The 27,289-nt window shown below is 34.2% G+C and overlaps 1 pseudogene; it reads right to left on the reverse strand.

Moving 5' to 3' along the window:
* Positions 1-13,937: 13,937 nt before the first annotated feature.
* LOC145297169 (U2 spliceosomal RNA) lies at positions 13,938-14,070 on the reverse strand (annotated as a pseudogene).
* Between the last annotated feature and the right edge of the window lie 13,219 nt (positions 14,071-27,289).

Raw genomic sequence — 27,289 nt, forward strand, 5'->3', positions numbered from 1 at the left:
ATTGAAAGAAATCAGGATATGCTTAATAAACCTAAAATTACTCAAATCTTTCATAGCATTGTACGAGTGTTATGTTTAAATCCACTGATTAGTGAAGATTTTGAAGTGATATTTTGGCAGGTTAAACACGTGACGTCACATGCGTTACAAATTCAAAGTGCTCTTTCAAAAAAAAAAAAAAAAAAAAAAAAAATTAGCTAGATCTTTTTTGCTATTATTTTGTTATACTAGCTTATAACCAGAAAATATTTTTCCTCTGGGATTTTATTGAAGAAAAAGAAAAAGTCGATTAAACATCATGTGTTACATGGACAGAGCTAAGTTTATGAAAATTTAATGTAAAAATGATTAACTCAGGGTCTCAATTATTTTGGAATATGTCTCAATCATGAATATAATTAAACAATTCTATGCTATTTATTAGTAAAAATGAATGCCTGAAAAATAGGCAATTCTTTCATTTTCCGACTTCAATAAATAGCTGATGTTTGTACCTCAGCACAGACACAGAAAAGATCCGAATTGAAAGTTTAGGGTGTTGTCTTTCAGAAAAGACTAGAAAATATAGAGTTTAAAATTCTGATTTTGGACTACTTTCCATGGAATGAGCCACATATGGTTTAGGTTGCCACATAGTAAACAAGTTGATTTAGTGTATCTTTTTTTTCATTTTTCTTAAACTTTTTCTTCTAGGGGATGGGACATCCAACCAGATGTCTGACATTTATCCCTATTTTAGTGAGTCCAACCAAGAGATCTTTTCAGGATTCTAGCCGTCCCTTTCAGTGCAATCGTTTGTATTTCACTTGCACTTGGTTCACCGGGTATGCTTGCTATGTACTTTTTAAAGTTCTTTTTCATAAGCCCAGTTGCTCCTATGATGACTGGTATAATTGAAACTTCTTTTAATTTCCAATTTCGTTTCATATCATACATAAGTCCTTGATACTTTGTTATCTTTTCCCTCAGCTCTGTTGAGCCCTGTATCATTGGGTACACTGACCTCTATTATGGTCGCTTTTTGTTTGCTCTGACAGTATGAGAACATGAGTGGATTTAGAAACAGATAAATACAAAATAATGTGGTTTAAAGTCTAACAAAAGTCAATTCTCATCTGTTCTATCAATAAAGCCATTGAAGTCTTCTGTACACATCTCTAGAGTTCCCAGATTCAGTCTCCCTCTGAAGTGATCAGAGTTTAGCTTGTCTTTAAGATTCACATCTCATTCTTGTATCATTTCTTTCCATGCAACATGTCCTCAAGCCTTACTGGCCAGGTTTTATTTTCATACATTATCACACTGCCTTAAATGTTCTTACACATTTCAGTCAATAAAACCTAACTATTCAGGTGCACAAATCTGTGGCGCAAGGCATTAAGTAACAATTTCTAAATGAGTCTTTTGGAGGTTCAGGGTTCAATCTCACAAAATGATAAAACAAAAAAAATGTTTAGCCGATCATGGAAGACGGACGAGGAAAAATTCTAAATAGATTCTCAAGCTCCAAGAAAGTTTTTTTTTTTGGGGGGGGGGAGATATACATTTGTCTGGTAACTTGTTTGATGGGTTTCTGCTATTCAACGACCAGTGTAAGGAGTGCTTCATCTCCGACGCCACCAGTGATACCTTGCTTGTTCTTTACTCAACCAGTGCAACTTAAGATCCATTCAATAAGAGATGCAAGAGTGTCTAAAGAAATTAACAGTCACATGACCACTCTTCAGAGAAGTCCAACCAACCACCCTCACATTTCCGATACCTTTCCCCTTTAATTGTATCTTGTTTCTGCAATGAATAGGATGCTGCTGGTTATTTGAACCATCTTTGACAGCAAGGCGAGCCATGTGTTATACAAATTAGTCTAGCATGATCCAGGAACTTAATTTACTAAGACAAGAATGTAGGTGGGAGAGGGGTCGTGCCCCCCCTCCAATTCTTTGGTTATTACATTCCCCCCCCCAATGTAAATACATTGGACAAGTAGCAAAATCCCACTCCTTCACTGTAGAGATCCCTGATGCTGAAGAGCTTTCAGAGTTTCTTCCCTCAAATTGCTAGATGGCATACTAAGCCTTTTGGGTTACAGACTATTTTGATAAAACGTTTATATACTTGGTTTTGTAAAAGTCTGCAATCAATAGAATAAAGGAATTTGGTTTATTGATGCACCCATCTTTAAAAAAGTGACACTTGTATAAAACAATTTATGCAACATCATTGTCACAATAACATTCTATCAAGGTGTCTCACTGTACGAGACAAAAGTCGCAATATGTTGGCGATTTTTTTATCAAGAAAAAATGTGACCAGTATTTATTTCTCACACTAGGATAAATGTGACACTAGGATCGCAAAGTGTCCTTCAAAAGTCAGCACTACATAAACTAACCTCTTAAAGAGAGAAGGCAAAGCCTGGGAGGGTGGACTTCCTAGAACACAACAGAACCAGGATTACACCAGAATCAACAGATCATTACAAGAATGGTCTAATCTTGATCTTGGAGCAGTTGTGACTTCTGGCCAATACAAAATCTGAAGGGACACGACTTCCTACAACTGTTTATTCTCCCACATTTCATTAATGCAACAGTAATAGGACATGAGCAAGTTATGAAATCTTTCAGCCATTTTGAAGTTTTATTAAAATCATAATGACAAAGACTAACCCTAACCCGACAAAGACTGTTCTGGAGATAAATTGCTTTGTTCTCTCAAATCAGGTGGACTCCAATGACTGGTCCCTCAAGAGCTTCTCTATCACAATCCCGACAAGCGACACTAGCATCTTTCTGCCTGGTTGGTAGAAGAAATGTATCAAAGCCTACAACAAAGACTTTTCCAGCAGGGTCAGAATGAAGGAAAGTGAAGCCAAAACAAATATGCACAAGTGGAGCAATGTACAGGACGCTTGGTGTCCCTGCCGAACATTGCACATTCTCTCAGATTGTTCACTGAGCAAAGGGTATGTAGAGGCAGACATAAGGGATACCTTGGACACTGCCTCCTAAAATGGAGGCAAATGCTATGATTAGACGTTAACTTCCTACAACCTCGTTTTCATTCTACATTTCAGTAGAGTAATATGACACGAGCAAGTTATGAAACCTTTCAGCCATGTTGAAGTTTTTTTTTTTTTTTATATTAAAAAAAACTGCTGGAAATGATTTCTCTTGCAAACCAATTTTAGTTTTTTCTATTTTACATTATGCAAAAAGGTTATGCTTTTAACTCCTGTCCAAGTTTTGTGGTGATCTAACTAGCAAGATGTCTATCCTGGCACAATATTGAATCCATTTAATTGTAATACAAAAATCAAAATTGCAAATCTAAAATAACTTATGCAGCATTATTGTCGCATAGTAACAAGACCATTCTATCAAGGCGTCTCGTAAGAGGAAAGTCACAATATGGTGGCGATTTTTGATAAAGAAAAAAATGTGACTATTTCTCACCCTGCAATAAATGTGACACTAGGATCGCAAAGTGTCCTTCAAAAGTCAGCACTACATAAACTAACCTCTTAAAGAGAAGGCAAAGCCTGGGAGGGTGGACCTCCTAGAACTGCACAGAACCAGGATTACATCAGAGACAAATCATTACAAGAATGGTCTAATCTTGATCTTGGAGTAGCTGTGACTTATGGCCAATACAGAATCTGAAGGTATGTGACTTTCTACAACCCTGATTTCATTCTCCCACATCAGTTATGCAACAGAGTAATATGACATGAGCAAGTTATGAAATCTTTCAGCCATTTAAGTTTTTTTTTTTATTAAAAATCATAAAAATGACAGACTGTTCTGCAAACACATTGATTTGTTTTCTTGCCAACAAATTTTAGTTTTTCCTATTTTTACATAATTACATTATGCAAAAAAGGTGATCTAACTATTAAGATGTTAGATCTGGGCATAAAATTGAATCCATTTAATACAAAAATCAATTGCAGATCTAAAATAATTTAAGATTTCGAAAAACCGAAAAATGTGAATTATAACACTTAAAAATTATACTAAATTATCTGACAATGCTTAAAGTTTTCCTTACCCCCCCCCCAAAAAAAAACCCATTACATTCAATCAAGGTGTCTCACTGTATGAAAGGAAAAAGTCAGTGTTAAATAAAATTAAAATATTTAATTTAGATTTATCCGAAAATTCCTCCAGAGATCTGAAAATAAAACTAGGGTAAATTTGTCAAGAACTAACATGGAGAAATCCAAAGTAACACAGAACATGACAAATATTCTTCTGTTGGCAGCTGGATTAAATCCATGCATCTCTTGAAGTGCTATCCCTTACCCACTCTGGAGAGCATATGAAAAGGAACTTATGCAAGAAAAATTTAATGCCATTTATTGGCAAGAATATTTTTATTTCAAATTTTTAGCCTACTATAGAGGGGAAAATCAAAGACAAAAGCGACACTGATTCCCCATCAAGCCAAATACTTAGATGTTTGATGGACAACCTGTCAGAAGCCAGAAGAATTCTCATATCAAACTGCTTATTAATGCCATAATATTACACTTTGATATCAGTTATATTAATTTTTTTTTTAATTTTCTGGTGAGAAAATGTTGGGTGGACAATCTTGAGATCTCACAAGAATTAGAAGTTATTCCCAGCAAGGTAAGTACTCACGATTCTTTCATAGCATTCGAGTTTATGAGCTTACAATCTACGAACTTCCTCAGATATCCAACAATTTGAAGAGATAAACTGGTCATCAAGTGTATAGTCATCCTATAAGTTGTGTCCGGATTTTAATTTGGAAATTTAATAGTGGAACTAATATAGATATTAATATCAAGTTAGATATGTTTATATTTTTGTGTGTATAGGATTCATTCCCAAACTATTTAACTGATCATTATTAATTTCATAGCAGCTGTTAAGTGTAAAGAACCCCCCAACCCCACTTGTGGGCTACATTTAGTTTTATGCAAAGGAAGTAAAGTGAAAATTCTGATTTGTGAGATTTTAAAAAGGGATTAACATCAATATTGCCCAAGTTTTAGTTACTTTGGAGTATTTTTAAATCGTTTTATAGGAAAATGTATGCAACCTTCCATTTGATAAAATATTTCAGATTTGCATTGAATTTGATACATAGAAATCCAGCAAAATTCCCTGAATTACAATTTCAAGACTTAATTTTTTAACATTTTCCAGAATTAAAATTGCATAATAGATTTGGATAAAAATTGAAACAGATTTTAGACAGTTTTATAAGGCTACGACAAGAGAATATTCTTTTCATTGTTTTGACTCGAGTACATATCCGACAGTTAATCGAGAACCACATCACTAAAAAAAAAAAAAAAAAAAAAAAAAAAAAAAAAAAAAAAAAAAAAAAAAAAAAAAAAAAAAAAAAACATGTAAGTTAATTTAATGAGAATGCAAATAGCAATAAAGGCACCTAACAATTCTAAAAACCTCGCATAGAAGAATTCCATACTCGCTAAAATGGTTTGCATTCCTACAAGATTCAATTTGTGCACTAGTTGAAGACAAATGGTGAATGGACTGTAAAAAAACACATTACCATTGATCCACAATTTCCTTTCAAAATTTTTTTTAGTGATGAAACACTTGGTTAAATGGCTAGGCCAATAAACAGAATTGCCAAATTTGGAGCCACAATAATCTACAAGCTATGACCAAAATACCATTACATCAAGAAAAATTCACTTTTTGGTGCATTTTGACTGGTGGAAACATTGGTCTAGATATCTTCAAAAGATTAGAATGCAAGTGAACGATATAGATTCACGATTACAAGCTTCGTGACGCAACTGGAAAGCATTGCAGACATGCTTTCAGCAGGAAAGAGCTACATGCCACAGTGCGTGATATGATCAATTTACTGAGAAACGACACCCTCATATGAAACGATTATCATGTGTAGCATCAGTCACAGCAAGATCAATATATTATAAAGTTGATCACTGTATGAGGGGCAGAGGATGGAAGTAGCAATATCGTGTCGATTTGTAAGAGTTTTAAGACCAATAGAAGAAAAAGAAATTTGGTATATGCCACCATATAATCAAATGCTAATAACCAAACTCCACAAGAAGTTTCTAAAAACTCATTTCCTCCATAAGAAATCCCTTACACAATCTTAACTAAAACTGTCCTATGGTTGCTGTGAAACTTAGAGATAATTAAAGCACATAAAATATTAAAATGGGAGCATTAAAGAAAAAAAAAAAAAAAAAATTATAACATTAGCAAAAGTGGTCAATAAAAAAAATATGACAAACCTTAATAGAAATAAAAATGCTATCAATAAGAACTATAGAAATGCATCGTTTATTAGGTCACAATATTTGCCCCCCCCCAAAAGTAAATATGTAGGTATGCTTTCTCTAAACTTTAAAACCAGATATTACAACCACAGAAGTATAAAAAAATAAAACTGCCCAATAAAAACAGCATTAACAAACCACTACTGGAAACTCAGTGAATGTTCACTGGTAGTCAAGTGGAAAATAGTACTTGTCAAAACATGTACAAACTTAGACCCATGTAAACTATGTCTGAATGAGAAATTAGACATTTTAAAGAATCCCTAAATTTAGGAAAGAAACTGCACAGGTGAAATAGAAAACTTACATTAAAATCAGACTATAAAAATATATATCTAGAAAAGAATATCTTCAGATGAACTATTAACCTTAAGCACTACAGATACCAGAACACATCAAGTGCCTTCTTACACTTCCCTTGAAAATACAAACAAAAAAGTCAATGGGAAGGCATTAATGTTGAAGACTTCTGCTTTTGGCAGACTGAGCTACATTTCAGTGTTTGGTATGATCAATTTACTGGAAAACATTTGATGAATAATTTCATAAATTGGACTAGTCACTGGGCCACTTGTACAATTTAATCCATTTTAGATCATTTTCTTTTGGGATATGTAGAGTCCTGTGTCTGCTGATAAACCAGACACAATGAACCATTTGAAAACCTTGGATATTAAAGAGAAGGCAAAGCTTGGGAGGGTGGACCTCCTAGAACTGCACAGAACCAGCATTACATCAGAAACAAATCATTACAAGAATGGTCTAATCTTGATCTTGAGCAGCTGTGACTTATGGCCAATACAGAATCTGAAGGTATGTGACTTCTACAACCCTGATTTCATTCTCCCACATCAGTTATGCAACAGAGGAATGACATAAGTTATGAAATCTTTCAGCCATTTAAGTTTTTTTTTTTTTTTTTTTATTAAAAATCATAAAAATGACAGACTGTTCTGCAAATACATTGATTTGTTTTCTTGCAAACCAATTTTAGTTTTTCCTATTTTTACATCATTACATTATGGAAAAAAGGTGATCCAACTAGTAAGATGTTAGATCTTGGCATAAAATTGAATCCATTTAATACAAAAAAAATAAATAAAATTGCAGATCTAAAATAATTTAAGACCTTTAAAAATCGAAAAGTGTAAATTATGACACTTAAAAATTATACTAAATTATTTGACAATGTTTAAAGTTTTCCTTACCCCCCCCCCCCAAAATAAAAACCCATTACATTCAATCAAGGTGTCTCACTGTATGAAAGGAAAAATTGTTAAATAAAATTAAAATATTTAATTTAGATTTATCCGAAAATTCCTCCAGAGATCTGAAAGTAAAACTAGGGTAAATTTGTCAAGAACTAACATGGAGAAATCCAAAGTAACACAGAACATGACAAATATTCCTCTTCTGTTGGCAGCTGGATTAAATCCATGCATCTCTTGAAGTGCTATCCCTTACCCACTCTGGAGAGCATATGAAAAGGAACTTATGCAAGAAAAATTTAATGGCATTTATTGGCAAGAATATTTTTATTTTAAATTTTTAGCCTACTATAGAGGGGAAAAGTAAAGACAAAAGCAACACTGATTACCCATCAAGCCAAATACTTAGATGTTTGATGGACAACCTGTCAGAAGCCAAAAGAATTCTCATATCAAACTGCTTATTAATGCCATAATATTACACTTGGATATCAGTTACATTAATTTTTTTAAATTTTCTGGTGAGAAAATGTTGGGTGGACAATCTTGAGATCTCACAAGAATTGGGAGTTATTCCCAGCAAGGTAAGTACTCATGATTCTTTCATAGCATTCGAGTTTATGAGCTTACAATCTACGAACTTCCTCAGATCTCCAACAATTTGAAGATAAACTGGTCATCAGATGTATAAAGTTATCCTATAAGTTATGTCCGGATTTTAAATTGGAAATTTAATAGCGGAACTAATAGATATCAATATCAAGTTAGATATGTTTATATTTTTGTGTGTATAGGATTCATTCCCAAACTATTTAACTGATCATTATTAATTTCATAACAGCTGTTAAGTGTAAAGGACCCCCCAACCCCACTTGTGGGCTACATTTAGTTTTATGCAAAGGAAATAAAGTGAAAATTCTGATTTGTGAGATTTAAAAAAAGGGATTAACATCAATATTGCCCAAGTTTTAGTTACTTTGGAGTATTTTTAAATCGTTTTATAGTAAAAGGTATGCAACCTTCCATTTGACAAAATATTTCGGATTTGCATTGAATTTGATCCATAGAAATCCAGCAAAATTCCCTGAATTACAATTTCAAGACTTAAATTTTTTTTTTTTAACATTTTCCAGAATTAAAATTGCATGATGGATTTTCATAAAAATTGGAACACAGATTCTAGACGTTTTATTAGGGCTACGACAAGAGAATATTCTTTTCATTGTTTTGACTCGAGTACATATCCGACAGTTAATCGAGAACCACATCACTAAAAAAAACAAAAAAAAAACAAAAAAAAAACATGTAAGTTAATTTAATGAGAATGCAAATAGCAATAAAGGCACCTAACAATTCTAAAAACCTCGCACAGAAGAATTCCATACTCACTAAAATGGTTTGCATTCCTACAAGGTTCAATTTGTGCACTAGTTGAAGACAAATGGTGAATGGACTGTAAAAAAAACCACATTACCATTGATCCACAATTTCCTTTCAAAATTTTTTTAGTGATGAAGCACTTGGTTAAATGGCTAGGCCAATAAACAGAATTGCCAAATTTGGAGTCACAATAATCTACAAGCTATGGCCGAAATACCATTACATCAAGAAAAATTCACTTTTTGGTGCATTTTGACTGGTGGAAACATTGGTCTAGATATCTTCAAAAGATTAGAATGCAAGTGAACGATATAGATTCACGATTACAAGCTTCGTGACGCAACTGGAAAGCATTAATGTTGCAGACATGCTTTCAGCAGGATTGAGCTACATGCCACAGTGCGTGATATGATCAATTTACTGAGAAACGACACCCTCACACGAAACGATTATCATGTGTAGCATCAGTCACAGTAAGATCAATATATTATAAAGTTGATCACTGTATGAGGGGCAGAGGATGGAAGTAGCAATATCGTGTTGATTTGTAAGAGTTTTAAGACCAATAGAAGAAAAAGAAATTTGGTATATGCCACCATATAATCAAATGCTAATAACCAAACTCCACAAGAAGTTTCTAAAAACTCATTTCCTCCATAAGAAATCCCTTACACAATCTTAACTAAAACTGTCCTATGGTTGCTGTGAAACTTAGAGATAATTAAAGCACATAAAATATTAAAATGGGAGCATTAAAGAAAAAAAAAAAAAAAAAAATTATAACATTAGCAAAAGTGGTCAATAAAAAAAATATGACAAACCTTAATAGAAATAAAAATGCTATCAATAAGAATTATAGAAATGCATCGTTTATTAGGTCACAATATTTGCCAAAAAAAAAAAAAAAAAAAAAAAAAGTAAATATGTAGGTATGCTTTCTCTAAACTTTAAAACCAGATATTACAACCACAGAAGTATAAAAAATAAAACTGCCCAATAAAAACAGCATTAACAAACCACTACTGGAAACTCAGTGAATGTTCACTGGTAGTCAAGTGGAAAATAGTACTTGTCAAAAACATGTACAAACTTAGACCCATGTAAACTATGTCTGAATGAGAAATTAGACATTTTAAAGAATCCCTAAATTTAGGAAAGAAACTGCACAGGTGAAATAGAAAACTTATTAAAATCAGACTATAAAAATATATATCTAGAAAAGAATATCTTCAGATGAACTATTAACCTTAAGCACTACAGATACCAGAACACATCAAGTGCCTTCTTACACTTCCCTTGAAAATACAAACAAAAAAGTCAATGGGAAGGCATTAATGTTGAAGACTTCTGCTTTTGGCAGGACTGAGCTACATTTCAGTGTTTGGTATGATCAATTTACTGAAAAACATTTGATGAATAATTTCATAAATTGGACTAGTCACTGGGCCACTTGTACAATTTAATCCATTTTAGATCATTTTCTTTTGGGATATGTAGAGTCCTGTGTCTGCTGATAAACCAGACACAATGAACCATTTGAAGACCTTGGATATTTTGCCTCAATACAGCCTATTTTAATGTGTAGACTTTGTAAAAGTGAACATCTAGATTATGCCATATATACTCGGGCCATGGGGCTATATACAAAAAGTTGCATTTAAATCAAATGCAAAAGTATTTTTGAATAAACTACATATTTGTATTAAAAATATTTTTCTGTGATTTTAATTAAGTTTGCGACTTAAATATAATTGGCATGATTACAACCATGGCAATTTTTTGAAAGGATTATGTACAAGGTATCATTTCAATCAGATCCTATGATTTAGTACTACCAAAGTACTGTGTAAATGGCTTAAAACACTTAGTAAATAACAGGTGAAGTTGATGGTATAGGAAATGTGGGAAAAATACAAACACCAACACTACTAACCAATGAAAATACAAACACCAACACTACTAACCAATGAAAATACAAACACCAACACTACTAACCAATGAAAATACAAACACCAACACTACTAACCAATGAAAATACAAACACCAACACTACTAACCAATGAAAATACAAACACCAACACTACTAACCAATGAAAATACAAACACCAACACTACTAACCAATGAAAATACAAACACCAACACTACTAACCAATGAAAATACAAACACCAACACTACTAACCAATGAAAATACAAACACCAACACTACTAACCAATGAAAATACAAACACCAACACTACTAACCAATGAAAATACAAACACCAACACTACTAACCAATGAAAATACAAACACCAACACTACTAACCAATGAAAATACAAACACCAACACTACTAACCAATGAAAATACAAACACCAACACTACTAACCAATGAAAATACAAACACCAACACTACTAACCAATGAAAATACAAACACCAACACTACTAACCAATGAAAATACAAACACCAACAGACTTAAAAGCTATTAAAACCATTAAAACTGCATTTTTTATTCTTGTCAGTCTTATCTTCATGAAGACACTCCACTTTATTTTTGCAGAATTCAATATGGACAATTTTGGACTTGCATATTTATGGAAATAATTTAAATCTGCAATAGTAGGAAAATTCAGCATCAGCAGGATAGATAATTGAATAAACTACAGGACGAGGACATCAGAGACTAGTTTGCTACTGAATTTCAACAGATCAGCAATTAACCGTAATCCTGGATCAACCCAGTAACTGCAAATAGCTCATGTCTGACTGCAAGACTGCTATACCATCTGGAAGATCCTCAGAGCTTTTAGATCACCTGATTGTAACCTTCAACTTTGTAGGGCACTATGGAATGAGACCAACAGATCCAGCTATAACATGAAAGGCAAGATAACTGTCAGGATTCCCCCACAGTCATAACGGATCTAAGTTAAAAGTTCTAAGATTGCCTTGAACCATCAAACCTAAATGTGGGTTCATGGAATGAAAGTGATAGAATAGACAAGTTTGAAGGAATCTAAAAAATTTTTGAAATTGAAAAATCTTATTCAAACCCTTCGTCTCGTCTTACATACGCAGTCTCAAGGTTTATTTGACTTTAGGATTGGAATCTTTAAATTCATGGTTAATGAACCAAGAATGATAGATAAACCAACCCTTCCCCTTGAGCTTAGCCAAAAGATCTTTCCATGATCCTTCCCCCTTAAAATCTGTTGAGCCATAATTTTAAAACAAAACCTCACGATGCTTTTAAGCATAATTCACTTCATGGTAAGACAGGATAAAGACCAAGAATAACTTTAGAACCTATATTTGGAATAAAAAACCTGTCAGGTTACTTAGAATTGTCGAGTAGGAAAACTACTCAGCTTGCAAAGCCACTATGATCAAATTTTATAGAATAGTTGTGGGGAGAGGTGGGGGCTTGAATAGTTGATAGGGTTGGGAAATAGGTAGACAGAAAAAATGAATTTCAATATGGTAATGTAGAAACATCTTGCTCAAGGAAGTTTAGTGTTGTGCCCAAGAAATTCTATTTAATTTTTTAATGGAATGGATCTAGAAGCAATGGTAGCTAAGGGGCGACTCCAAACTACAACTTTTATTCATTTAAAATTAAATTTATACAAATGCATATAACTTTGCCAATATTTGGCCCTACTTGATAGGAATTCTATAACCTTTATCATTTTCCAAAACTTATGAAATGAGAGTTTGTTTTCTGAAAGTTTTTTATTAATGCAAGGTACAGACTAAAATATACTTTGTTTCCAGGATGGAGTTAGAAAGAAAATGTTCTAATTAATCATAGTCGCTTTTGTATTATCACTCCCACCATATTGATTTAACCAACCTAATATTTCATGGAGTTTAAAAAATAAGTGGGGCATGTGGCATCCCTTCCATGAGTGAAAAAATTACTTTCACCTTTATTAATGTTTGTGCAAAATTTAAAGAAAAAAAAGTCAAGTCAAAGGTTGAGAAGTGCAAACAAGTGGGAATAAATTACCAAGTCCAATTCCTTTGTGAGGAGGGCAAAAACTTAGCATTGTTATCCAATTTATATACATATGCATGAACACTTACAGAAATTAGATTGGAAAATAAATCAGTTTTCAGAAGTAGCAAGGAGACTCAATGTTGGCCGGGATTAAATGGAATCGAATGTTCTACACTTAATACTTTTGTCGTTGAAATCAAAGAAATCATCCATTTTTCATGGAAATAGATGAAATGCCTGCTCTAGTCAGGGGACCCACTGATGCACCAGGAGGAAGCTTCACATGCCTTTGTGACTTACCTCACAATACATTGTAGTCTATTGCACTGTAGAGAAACTACTGTTGATCATATAAAGTTTATAAAATGACCTGAATTAAAGTTTAAAATGCAAAACTACAAACATGCCAGTCTTAAAGAACTTACTGTTGATTTTATATGCCGTGTCTTTCTATTTGTGATAAAGCTTAAATGCACTTATGTTAGGCTATACAAAGGTGTTAAGCTTGGTCAAAATCAGACTGTTCCTTGATTTTTTTTCTGATTATCAATAGTTATTGAATGCATTCCAATACAAACCGATTTAAGAAAACTCCCAGACACAAAGTACATTTGTTTGAAGAAAAAAAAAAAAAAAAAAAAAAAAAAAAAGAAAATCTGCCTGGCCGCTTCGGAATCCACAAGGAACAAATTCAGTGCACCTTTTATATACAAGTACAGATAATTCTGACACGTTAACAGACTTTAGTTCTGTAAGATTAAAGGGCACAAATTGCTGAATTCAATTAAATTGTGGGACAGGCACTTTTAGCATATATTAAAAACAAGGCAGATAGCCATTAGTCGCGTGCTCTCGTAATGAAGGAATGCGTGACTGTAAAATTCACATGAAATTCTAAAAGATAAACTAAAATGACCGAAAAATGGGCTGAAATTACTTTAAAAAGTAAATGACTTAGAATGACTTTAATGAACTTAAGGATGAACTGAATGACCTTAAGGACTTGAATGCTTAAAAAATAACTGGAATGGCTTTGAGACTGACTGGTTGTAAAGTGGGTGATCATTTTACATTAAATTAAAACAGAAAATTGATCCCCCACTTTATATCAAAGTGGGAAACATAAGTACAGCATGTAAGAACAGATACTAGACTTTGATCTTGGCCAAAAGGCCAAGAAAAGGGTATTTATTTGCTCCCCCACCGAGCAAATTAGGCACAAAGCTGATTTTTAATGTTTTAAACTGAAGACCCACTACTCAAAACAACGAGGTATTACAAAAAGGCTGATTGGGAAGCCATCAGGGAGCTCATCAGAGATGCCCCATGGCAAAATAGCTTTACTCTTCCAGCGGAACAGTGTGCAAATGAGACCCCTGAATGGTTCAAAACTGCTATGGAAGCACATGTTCCCGCACGGAAATTCTATAGCAAGCCCCACTCCCCCCAATGGTTTACTTCTGCTTGTGCAGCTGCCATTTGTCAAAGACAGCATGCATTCCGCAGATTCAACCGACATAAGTCCAGCTCAAATAAACAGAAGTTTATAGAAGCTAGAAATAATTGTAAGAGAGTGATAGAGACAGCTAAGACAGATTACTCTGAAACCACCAGAAAACGTATCGAAGCACAGAAATTAGGAACCCGGGATTTTTGGAAAATCTACAACAGCGTAGTAAATAATAGACAGTCAACTATTCCCCCACTATCAAACGATCATGAGGTTGCTTGCACGGCAACTGACAAGGCTAATCTGCTTGCCAGTCGGTTTGCCTCAAACTCCACACTGAACTCTGTACACCACTCACTCCCTGATTTTCCTCTGCGAACAAACGCCTCACTAGACGATTTGAAAATCACCCCTTCTCAGGTACATGCTATTATAAAAAACCTAGAAACCTCAAAAGTGTGTGGACCAGATCTCATCCCGGCTGTGCTATTAAAAAAATGCTCTGCCGAGGTTGCTCCAGTTCTGTCCAAACTTTACAATAAATGCCTTAACGAATCTTGTTTTCCGACTGCTGGAAAACCGCCTCTGTGGTACCAGTCTTCAAGAATTCTGGTGAAAGAACTGACCCACTAAATTATCGCCCCATTAGCCTCTTCCCGCTTTTCGCCAAAATATTCGAGTCCTTAGTTAATCAAGCCCTAGTCCAGCACCTAACAGCTGCTAAACTCCTGACTGACAAACAATATGGATTCAGGCAAGCCCATTCAACAGCAGATATCTTAACTGTAGTTTCTGAACGTATATACCGTTCATTGGATAAAACAGGGGAGGGTAGAGCGGTGGCCCTCGATATATCTAAGGCTTTTGACAGGGTATGGCACGATGGTCTTCTAAGGAAAATTAGATCATATGGAATCACTGGAAGAATTCATAATGTAATTAAATCCTTAAGTAATAGAAAAATCAAAGTTGTCCTCGGTCGTACATCCAAACAATACGACATAAATGCGGGAGTACCTCAGGGGTCTATCCTTGGACCTCTGATATTCATAAACGACCTCCCTGATAAAATTGTTTTGGAGATGGGTATATTTGCCGATGACACCACTCTATAACAGATATGAGGGGAAAACAAATGAACACATATCCAAGGAAATGGCAGAAACACTAGAGGATGACCTCCAATCCGTAGTGGAATGGGGACAAAAATGGTTGGTCACATTCAATGCTGCTAAGACTAAGCTTGTTTCCTTCAATAACTACAAGAAACCTTCTCTACCACCAATAGCAATGGCCAAGAACACATTACCTGAAAGTGCCTCTTTTAAACTCCTCGGCCTAACGTTTACAAGGAATATGAACTGGAATAGATACATTGAGAGCATTGCCAAGGCTGCTGCAAGGAAGGTTGGCTCCCTCTACCGTGCTAGAAAACTACTTACGCCTGACAGTATCCTATACCTCTATAAGGCAACCATTCGCCCATGTATGGAGTATTGTTGTCACATCTGGGCTGGTGCATCGGCTTCTTGTCTCTTGCTCCTGGACAGGGTTCAAAAGAGTCGCCAACCTGATAGGTCCTGAACTGTCATCTAGGCTTCAGCCTCTGTCCCATCGACGAGATATTGCATCCCTCTGCCTGTTCTACAAATACTTCAATGGTGAATGCTCTGACGAACTGCAAACACTTTTACCTCCGACGTAACTACCCCCGACAAATCCGACAAGCTACTAAGTCTCATCCCTTTACAGTAGAGATCCCTAGGTGCAAGAAAGCCTTTTACTCCAATAGTTTCTTCCCCAGAACTGCAGGTCTTTGGAACTCCCTTCCGGGATTCTGCTTTCCCAACTGCAACGATATGCAGAAGTTCAAGTGTAATGTCAACAAACTTCTACTCATCTCCCTTCATAATGACCCCATTAATTAAGTCCCTGATAGTAGCCCCCTGCTTCAAAGTGGCACTGTGCCTTGTTTGGAGTGAAAATTGAATAAAAAAAAAAAAAAGTGAAGGGGGGAAATGGGGACTAACTCCCAAGGAGTAGGAGCTGGATAGTGATAGTTGGTATGAAAGGTTGCCCCTACATTGACCAAGGTCTTATGTGGAATTCCCCCCCCCCCCCCACATATGGTCTTTGCTTGCAGTATCTGCCGGAACAGATACACTTTGATCTTGGCTAAAAGTCCAAGAAAAGCTTAAAAAGCTAACAGCATCTATTAACAGACCTTTGATCTTAACCAAAAAGGCCAAGCACAAAAGTGTTACGAAGAGACAGACTTATAGGGTCGCTTGCACACGACTAAGGAAAAGTTTTGCCTTAAAATATTTTACATTATTCTTTAAGTTTGAAATTGTTGAATTAAAAATTTCAAATTATATAAAACTTATTACAGTCAAGTATTACATTAGAAAATGTCTGAATCCAAATTTTAAATTGGGGGTGCAGTTGACTTAACTGCTCATTCTGAAACTTAGACATTGTAACAGCTATAAATGAAAGATGGAATTCTTACACCTTAGTTAAGAAATAATTTTTAAAAGTGCTGCATAGATTAGACCCCATGGTTGCTTATATTTGGCAATGTAAAGTCAGGTATGGCAACAGACAAAAGGCTACACGAAATTAAACTTGGGTTCCCGAAACCCAAAACGAAAAATGGTGACATTTACATTATTGCATTCGTTTAGTATTTAAAAAAATTTCCAGCAAGATCATTGTTTTTGTAAATTGTTGCATTTAATGTTTGACAAAACCTCATGTGATCCTTAAAAAAAAAAAAAAAAAAAAAAAAGTTTCAATTTTTAATTGTTTAAATTTTAATTAAAATTTAAAAGTTTAGAAAGCCAGCAAAGAATTTAAATGTACTTTTGTTAAAGTCATCCAAGTTTCTGTGATATAACACCATCGGGAAGAGAATCAGTTTAGGTTTTATTTCTTTCCTAGTGAAATGGAGTCACTAAAAACCGTAAAATCTATAAAACTTCACTAATTCATTTCACATGTTCCCGCTAGCGTTATATTGCTGGAACTTGGTTGATTTTAAGTTAACTTTTTCATTCTGCATTCTACTGGGTTCTTAAACTTGAAAAAAAATTAAATTCAATGTAAAAAATAAAACTACATTTCCTTCCATTTTGTGTGGCAGTCTTTCAGCCGTTGTCACAACTTACCGTATTTTACTAAACCAAAATCAGCAATCCTGATAAGGCTGATCTGGATAGGTACACAAAATTGAAATAAAGCAAAATCATTGGCATTATTTTGTTGGCAAAATGTAAAGATTTAAAATTTTAATTTCTCAAAATGAGAAATTAAGTGGCTTCCTTTTCTTTTAGCATTTATTTTTAGTTGAATTTGACAGGTAAACGTTCGCCGAGTGGATCAAAAATATCTTTGGCACTTTTATAGATCACTGCTCATGACTAATATCTTTGGTGTTAGTTTGAGTGGAGAAATTAGGAAAATGTTTTAACATTTACAGCACATATTCATGTATGGAAATTAGATGCCAGGTTTTAATTGATGGATTTCAATTTTTTTTTAAATGCTGATATCAATAGAAAACTGGTGGCTTTTATTAGCAATTACAAACTTAAAGTCTTGGTAAAAGATTAAAGTTATTTTAGAATTTAGAGCAGAGGAGATCAACTATACACAAATTAACATTAAAATGATCACCCACTTCTTGACCAAATATTTTTTTAGGCCAGGTAACCAATTCTTATTTAAATCTATTTTCTTAATTTTTGGAAATTAATTTTAGAAGTGTTTGAGGGGGATTGTCAACTGAACTCTGGGTGAGTGGTTGGTTGTTTTAAAGCATATCAACACTTCAGGTTATTTAATGCCGAATCCAAAGATTCAGAAGAAAGATTTTTTTAATAGAATATATTTGTTGTTTTCAAGTCAGTTTCTATTTAACCCATAGTTGGGACCCTAACAGGTACTACCACTCCGGGTCAAAGTGGACCTGGGAGCAATGGCAATTAAAGGGTGGCTCCACACTCCCCAAAGCCCGCAAGCTGGGGCCTCACCACTGGATATAGTTTAAGGTCATATCCAGGACCCGGGGTGAGTGGTAAGGTTAAAAAGGTAAGCATGTCATTTTTACAGCCAAGTTTTTCAGTCTGCTTACATGCTATCACCAAAAGGATTTTTTTCAAATAATTTCAGTTTTATAAGGTTGGCAGACTTCATTCTGTTGACGCATAGTGTGTTTATTAATTTTAGATTTGGTCTAGCATCTTTGAAAGATCTGAATTATACCTAAAACTTGTCAAACACCCAACAGGATATAAGCCATTTTATTTAAAAAGGGAAGCTGCCTATTTCTAATGCACTCTTGTCATATCAAAGAGCCTACCCTCAATTTTATATGCTGGGCCTTTCTGCTTGTGTGGTAATAAAACTTATCAAATGCACTTGTGATGTTAGGCTGTATAAGGTGTTAACTAGTTAAAAAGAAACTGTTCCTTTCATTGAATTTGGATTATCAATACTTAAAGACATTGATAAAAAACCTATCTAAGAGCATGGCCAGGCACATGAAAGAAAAAAAAAAAAAAAAAAAAAAAAAAAGCCCAGCCATTTAGAAATTCTTAAGGCAACTCGCAAAGTTCCTTTTATAGAGTTTTAAATTGTGCCAATGGCTTGTTACCCAAAGTTGGATTTCATTAAAATTACATGACAATTAAAAGTTCTGCAAAATAATGCAGGGGAAAAATAGGTTCACAATTCTAATTGAAGAATAGCAGTTTATGTCAACACAAAAACTAGCACTGTAAACGTTTATCAATTTTCAAAGTTTTTCCAAAGTAAATTTTCCTATTAATGTCTACAACAGGTGAGAACAGTAAGTATTCTACTTTCATCTGTCCAATGCAAGTCAAAACTTACAACCCAACATTTTCACTAAACATGCAAGGTACATGGATTTATAAAAAATCCAAGAATCGAATCAAAGGTTCAAAATAAAAAAAAATAAAAATAAAAACATTAATAGAACATTTGTCAGAAAATTCTTATTTTAGCCACATAGATCATTTAGAATGAATTGGACTTTGGCATTATTACCAGTGTTATGTAACCATGCTTTAGAAAAAAAAAAAAAGCTCAGTAATTTAAAGCTAATTGACTTGTGTGCAAGATATTTTAAAGTGTACAAAAATGGCATTCATGTCAAAGTTAAAGAAACTGCAAAACAAAAAAACAGGAAGTGTTATTGCGCTATTTCTTCAAACCTATCCCTACTCACATTTAGGGATAAAATAAAAGTGCAGTAGAGATCAATGGGGGCAGGGGTTCTAACAAGATAAATGAAATTGGTTTTTGAAGGCAGAACTTTAATGCCAGTTTCCATAAAGTATAATTTAACTAGTCTTGCAGACAAGGCAACTACCTATAAACTAGTATTCTTACATTACCTAAAGATTAACTAAAAAAAAAAAAAAAAAAAAAAAAAAAAGTAGGGGTGGATAGAGATAAATGAATTGTTATAGAATTAAAACTAACCTTGACTATTAAATTACAGTTTATAGAAAATAAAGTTTTCGAATAAAACCTAATGCTTTTATTTATTTGCAGACTATTATCTCATCTTTTGTTTCATGTCTCAGCCAACTATTCCTCTGGCATTCGTCAGTTAGCCCGAAACTAAACGATGAGGATAATGGCCCGCAAATAAAACCACTAGGTTTTATTCTATAACTTTATTTTCTATAAACTAATTTAATAGTGTCCAGGTTAGTTTTAATTCTATAACAATTACTTATCTCAAAAGAATTCTATAATTAAAAATCTAGTGTTGCAACCCATTCCACTCTAATTTATGTGACTAAAATGGGAAGTCATCCTTCCCTCCAGCATAAACGTTTTGACACTCGTTTGAAGAATTGAAACAAACTGGTGAAGCTGCCAAATGTCAAACTGGTAAGTGATGTTTCTTTGCACAAAAGATCCCTTGCATGACATTTGGAAATAAAAACCTACTCACCATTCAAATAGATTCTAAGAGTTAATTGAAAAAAAAAAAAAAAAATGATAGTATAATTCCCTTGTCACAAAGCATCAGTAAAATAAAAAATAAGCAAATGTTTTACTATAAAACAAACCAGAAAAGTAGTTAAACAAATATACAGCAAAATGTTACCAAGAGTTACTCTCCGATGCCTCCAGTCTTTAACGACTGAGGACACCCCTATAGGGGCAACTGCATGTGTAATTGCAATTACCAACCACACATCCGAATTGGCACTGCTTAAGTCCAGGATGACTGGAAAGAATGCAGAGATAAACAGGGCACATACCGTACCTGAAGTCCCAAATGGTCACCTATTTAGTACTGACTAGGTTAAACATGCACAGCACAATCACGTTGACACCGGGGCGATCTTGTACTGTAGGCTGTCAGCACACGACGACTCGGCCCTTCGAGGAGGGGGGGGGACACCTAGTTATTTACACCGGTCGAAACGAAACGCAAATTCACGGTTGTCAGATTGGCTTTTTTAAGAAAACCACAAAAAATTTTTTAAATGAAATGTGACACGCTGTTTACGGGAGAAAGACTTTATTATCAAGATAGTTTTCATTTTTGTTTGAAATTTACAGAAGAAATACTTTTTTAGTGTACAGATAATTTTCATTTTTGTTTGTAATTAAATCGTATTGTTTATAATTTTTGTTTGAAAGTTTTTGTTTTTTTTTTATTATGGTAAAGTTTTTGCGTAAGTTGTTTTTTTGGGTTTTTTGTTTGAAAGTTTTTTTTTTGTTTTATTAAATTTTATTAAATTTAAATAGAATTTCAATTTTTTTTACTTTGAAAATTTCATTTTTTTTTACTTTTACTATTTAGTATTACGTTATTTTTTGTTTTAAGTTGTACTTAAAAAAAACATGAAAACCGAAATTATCGACCATGTCATGGCAGTTCCAGAAATCCAGCAGAGGAGGTGGACCTTTGCTACTTTCGGGGAGTTACTCGGAAGTAATGAATTAGAAGCTGCAGCAGCATTGGGCCTTATAGGCAACACAAGCCACTGAACAGTGCAATAGGGCGAGGGTCCTGCACAAAAGATCCAATAATTCGGATGGGTTTGTTTGGAATTGCGTACGACCCTGCAGGTCCTCAGTCAGTGTGAGAAAGGATCTTTTTGAAAAAAGCCGCCTACCACTTAGAACATTATTAAATTTGTTATTCTGGTGGAGCATGGGAATGCTCCAGTGCCAAATAATGGAGAAGGTCCAGGTGTCTGAACACACAATTGTAGATTGGATGTCGTTCATCCGTGAGGTGTGTGAGAAAAACCTGTACGACAATCCAATGCTACTTGGTGGCATAGATGACCAAACACAGATTTCCAAAGAAGTTGAGATTGATGAGTCTCTGTTCTTCCGCCGAAAATACAACAGAGGGCGCGTGAAGAACGGAATATGGGTATTTGCGGCTGTGGAGCGAGGAAGTAATAAGTGTAACCTGATAGAGGTTGAAAAAGGGACAGCCAGACGCTAATCCCAATAATAAGATCCTGGATTTTGCCAGGGACGAGGATTCTAAGCGACGGATGGGCGGCATATGATAGTCTGCCACCAATTTACCTTCACGATAAGGTAATCCATCAGCAATATTTTGTTAACCCAGCGGACCCATCAATCCACACCCAAACTGTTGAGGGGTTTTGGTATCAAATAAAAAAAACGACTGAGGAGATCAGCAACGACTGATAACTTGTTCCATTCGCATCTGATGGAAGAGTTATGGAGACGTCGTGGAAAAGGACATGTTTTCCAACGTATATTATTATGTATACGAGAACAGTATATTGTTTCATAACTAAATTTCATAAATAAAACTTTTAATAAATATATTTTCATAAATAAACTTTAATATATTTTTTTATAAAATTTTAAATCTTAAAAGTTCATAAAAAAAAACTTTCGACCGGTGTAAATAACTAGGTGTCCCCCCCTCCTCGAAGGGCCGAGTCGTCGTGTGCTGACAGCCTACAGTACAAGATCGCCGACACCGGTACTTGCCAGATCACCAAAGTTAAGCAACGTTGAGCCTGGCCAGTACCAGATGGGTGACGATTTGGGAAGGCTAGGCACTGTATGTACCTTCTGGGAAGGTTGGGCGTGGGGCCCAGCAACCTCACCCTGTAAAAAGAACTCATCGCTACAAAAGCATCTACAAAAAGTTGTAGATGGCCTATGCCCCTCCAGGGGGCTCAAAGGCTAGGGGGGGGGGTTAAACATTGCTTAACTTCAGTGATTGAGTGGGGAGTTGTGTCAACATGATTATGCCATACTAAGAGTTAATCTACCTAGAAATCCACTCAAGTCACATTTATCTTTATTGGGGGGGGGGATTATCAGTATATGGAGTTATTCTCAGGACTCAAAACAGGGGGCAGTCTCACGCTGCCATGTTTGTTTTTATTTTAGCTTAAACATCCATCACCACTTGCTTTTCAGAGTTAAACACTTTAAAATAAGTTAAAACATAACTCATCCAGGTGGTTTAAAGTAACTTATCTTACCTTTGGTAACATGTTATATATTTGTTTATTAACCACTTGTTCAGTTGTCTTCATAAAAAAAAAAAAAAAAAAAAAGTGGAGGGGTGGGAATATATCCTAATGTTCAGTCGCTTATAAAAAGTTTTATTAAAATTAAAAATTTACACTTCGTACAAATTACACCTCACACCATTATCTTTCTAAAATTGGCATGCTGAGTGCATCCTGAAAGATTTTGCAAATAAAGATTAGGCGACTCCAGTTTTAAAAAATAAGAATGGTTTAAGATCAACATGCTGAACGTTTTTTTTTTTTGGGGGGGGGGGGGAGTGAAATCTGGCTGTTCCAAATAAATTTACAGGAAAACTGATTTACTAACAAAAAATATTACCAGCAACTTTAAGCTAATTTACTCAATCAAAATATTTTAAAGTTAAAGACGTTCATGTAAAAATTGCAGTTGGCAGAAACTTTCAAAATACAGGAAGTGTTATCCAGTTATCTCTTGAAAGCCCCCCCTCCCCCACCTGATTTGGTTTTAGGTAAAAGTCACGTGCAAAAGAGGTGCAGGAGGAGGGATAAATGAACTTATTTTTAGAAGCTCCAAGCCCTGTCCCATCGCTGCATCTGTGCCTGTTTTACAAGTATTTTAATTGAATGTGCTCCGATGAATTCATTGCACTGGTGCCCCCTCGACATATCCTCAAACCCACTTAGCAACAAAATCACACCTCTTCACTGTTGAGGTCCCTAAATGCCTCAAAGCTTTCTATTCTAAAAGAATCTTCCCTTGAACAGCTAGACTTTGGAATCACCTGCTACCTGCTTCCCTGACTATACTGATATGCAGAAGTAACTAAATCAACTTGCTAATCTTTCCTAAGCATGGTCCCAAATAGTAGCCCCTTACATCCAAATGTAAATATGCCTTGTTACTGGTGAACGTGAGTATAAAAATAATGGCATAGACACCATTTTCTATAAATTTAATTAGTCTCACTGACAAATTAACTAGCAATAAATTAGTATTCTTATAGTTAGCCAAAAACAGTTTAGCAAAAAAAAAAATTCGAGAATAACCAAGTCGGACAAAACATTGTAATTTCCGTGACTAATAGGAATTTGTATGCAGAATGGAAAACGTTTATCAGATAAAAGGTATCTACAAACACTTGCAAAAATTATCAAGTAAAATTTTAACTTAAAATTAAAGTTTTATGCTATTATTCTGAGCCGCCATTGTTAGGTTGCAAATACATGTAAAAATGGGAGATAAAATCAGGCTGTTATTTTGCCAAGTCATCAATGGAAAAAAAAAAAAAAAAAAAAAAAAAAAAAAAAAAAAAAAAAAAAAAAAAAAAATTCAACTTCTAATTTTGGATTAAAATTCTTTAATTTGCCCTGATTTTTGGTGTAGACAGGTACTTTTGCCAGATAAGTATCAGTTTTCCGGTTAATTTATTTGGAAAAGCCATATTTTATCACCATTTTTATGGACAAGCACCAGTTTGTATAACTCGCTAAGACTTTTGCAAATGAAAAAGGGTCAAACAACCATAAGTTACTTTTTTTATCTACTTAAACTGTTTTAAATGCTTTTTATCTTAAATATTCACTTTAAGAGTTGTTAGCCAACAAGATGGCTGCCGACACATGAATGTCTGGCCATCTTATTGAACAACCCGTTAAAAGTGAATTGAGGTGAAATATGGAGCATTTAAAACTAAAAGCCAAGTAAAAAAAAAAAAAAAGTAACTTATTGGCTGTGGTAACATTTATCGGTGCTTAGTTATGTATTTCAAGTAAAATTGTCATGGCGCAGTAATAAACATAAGCAAAACCTACGAAAAAACGATAAGATAGAAAATCACTAACGAAAATAGTTTTCAAAGAAAATTAGCAATAATTGAGTTTTGCTAAGTTTATATCGTAACAAGGGAGATAATTTAGCAAAAAAGCTTTTGCTAATCCTTTGAAAACTTAATTTTCTGCCTTGTTTTTAATTTTTACATATGTATTTTATTACGACATGACAAGTAGATTTAATTAGTTTTACTTGAAATTCAAGGTTTCGATTTTCGCTCTAACAAAAAAGCACCCATTTATTGTATGATTAACTTACATAAAATTCTAAAGTTATGCAAACATGCCGATGTAATAATCGGAAGTGTTTTTTTTTTAAATTTAATTTCAACTCCAATACGTTGAATCAACGTTATCAAGTTATTCAAGTTATTGCATTTCGACAAAACTCAAATGACACCTGATCTTTATATTTGCCATATCTTTAAACTTAAAACCATGTTTTACTAATACAAATGAAAGATTAAAGTTTTACCGAATTTAATCACATGTGGAATGGAAAAAACCCAAAAAACTTGATCATGAAAATGTCAGAAACCAATTAAAATGGTTTCTATGCAAAATACGGACCTTGCTATTTTTGTGGATAGAATTTTCTAGTTAATTTCACTTTATAACATCTTGCTTACTAAATTGCTAGGTAAAAGTGCAAAATAAAGCCCTCCCCATGTTAAGAATGGATTTCTAAACGTTATTTCAGTATGGTCAGTACTCTGCAGAAGTAATAGTTTTACAAATACAATTTTTTATTCTTGGCCTGGTCAATTTGCAGTTTATTTCCAACTGAACATTCATTTTTAAAATGACTTAGGTTTTGGGGTCTGCTGAAAACGAATATCATGTTTAAAAACTCTAGAGGAATGAATGAACACATTCAAGGAAATGGCTAAAACTCTAAAGGAAGACCTCCAGTCTAGTTAAATAGGGCCGAAGTTGAATAAAATTCGATGTTGCTATGACTAAGCGGTTATATCCAAAAATTCAGTACAAAGTTAAAACGTTGGAAGTAAATTCGGTTTATATATATATATATATATATATATATTATTCCTTATTGGAATTTTTATTTTTGAGATGAGCATTGTATGTTAATTTTTATTTTATTTCGGACTATTAGTCTCATCTTATCTTTTTATTGGTGCACAACGTTTCGGCCAACTTCCTCTGGCCTTTATTCAACGTCTATCAACTGCGCCAGTTGATAGAGACGTTGAATCTCTACAGTTCCAGATGAACATTGAAGATAGCGGTTTCAATCCCACCCAAAGCGTGCCAGAGGTAATTGGTAAAAAATGTGGTGAGACAACTACGGATGGCAGTGATGGCTGAGAATGCAGTTAGGAGATTCGAAGTTCCTATCCGTCGCGGTTACCACCTGACGAAGGCCAGAGGAAGTTGGCCGAAACGTTGTGCACCAATAAAAAGATATGAGACTAATAGTCCGAAATAAAATAAAAATTAAATTCGGTTTATCTAAAAATGGAATGGAAGTCAGTAAACATGAAATGAAATACAAAACCATAAGGAAATAAAGTAAATCATAGTTTAAGAACTAGTTCTATCATGAAACATAAAATGTTCATATTTTGCATTTCTATAGTTTTAACTGTTATCACAAAAAAAACTGAGAATTTTTATTATTACGGGGGTACCATGTTCGGACTCCAGCTAGGCTCTGGGACATAGTTGCTGATTCTGTTTTGAATGTTACTTTTCACTGCCTTTGTTCAGGATTGAACTCAGCACCTTTGGGTAACTAAACTTTGATACAAAGTCTAGGACCACTCGGCCATATGTCACAAGGACAATTCTTAGTTGGTTTTTGTTAATGTCAAACCTATGTTGTTATTCAAGGTTTTCTCTATCAGGTGTCCAAATTGCATTCAGCTCTATGCTTGGTTTGCTCAGTATTACTGAGCAAACCAAGCATAGAGCTGAATGCAATGAGAATTTTTACTTTTTACATTTCTATGTCTGAAATATATTTCGATTTTTCACAAGTTTTACCATGAAATTTGGTCAATGTATAAAGGTTTAACACTTGTTATCAAAAGTTTTGTAATTCAGTTGAAAGTTACTTTGTCTTCAGATACATGACAATAAAATTTGAAATTATTTCCGTGTGAATATATTTTAAATATTTAAAACATTTTCAGAAACGTAAAAAAAGTTTATATTTTTGTCTCATAAAACAAGTGGCTCCATATGGTTTTGTTTTTCGTTTAATGCTTAGTGACTTGCATTTCTGGCATCTTAACTTTGTGTACTGAATTTTGACATAACCGATTAAGCCTATTTCCTTCAGTAATTACAAGAAACCTTCCCAACCACGGATTGCCATGGCTAATACATTAGCTGAAAGTAGTTCCCTCAAGCTCCTAGGCTTAACATTCAGACATGAATCGGAACAAAAAGGCTGCCGAGAGGAAGGTGGGGCTTTAGTGTGCTAGTAAAGTCACATCCAAACATCCTGTATCTCCGCAAAGCCACTATTCGTCCAGGCATGAAGTATTGTTGCGACACATGCACTGGTGCATTTACTAGTTTCGCTTTAAGACTAGTTATCAAGTCTCAAC

This window comes from Euprymna scolopes, chromosome 17 (genome assembly GCF_053919585.1).
Source record: "Euprymna scolopes isolate OS-2025 chromosome 17, ASM5391958v1, whole genome shotgun sequence".
NCBI classification, from domain to species: Eukaryota; Metazoa; Mollusca; class Cephalopoda; order Sepiida; family Sepiolidae; genus Euprymna; species Euprymna scolopes.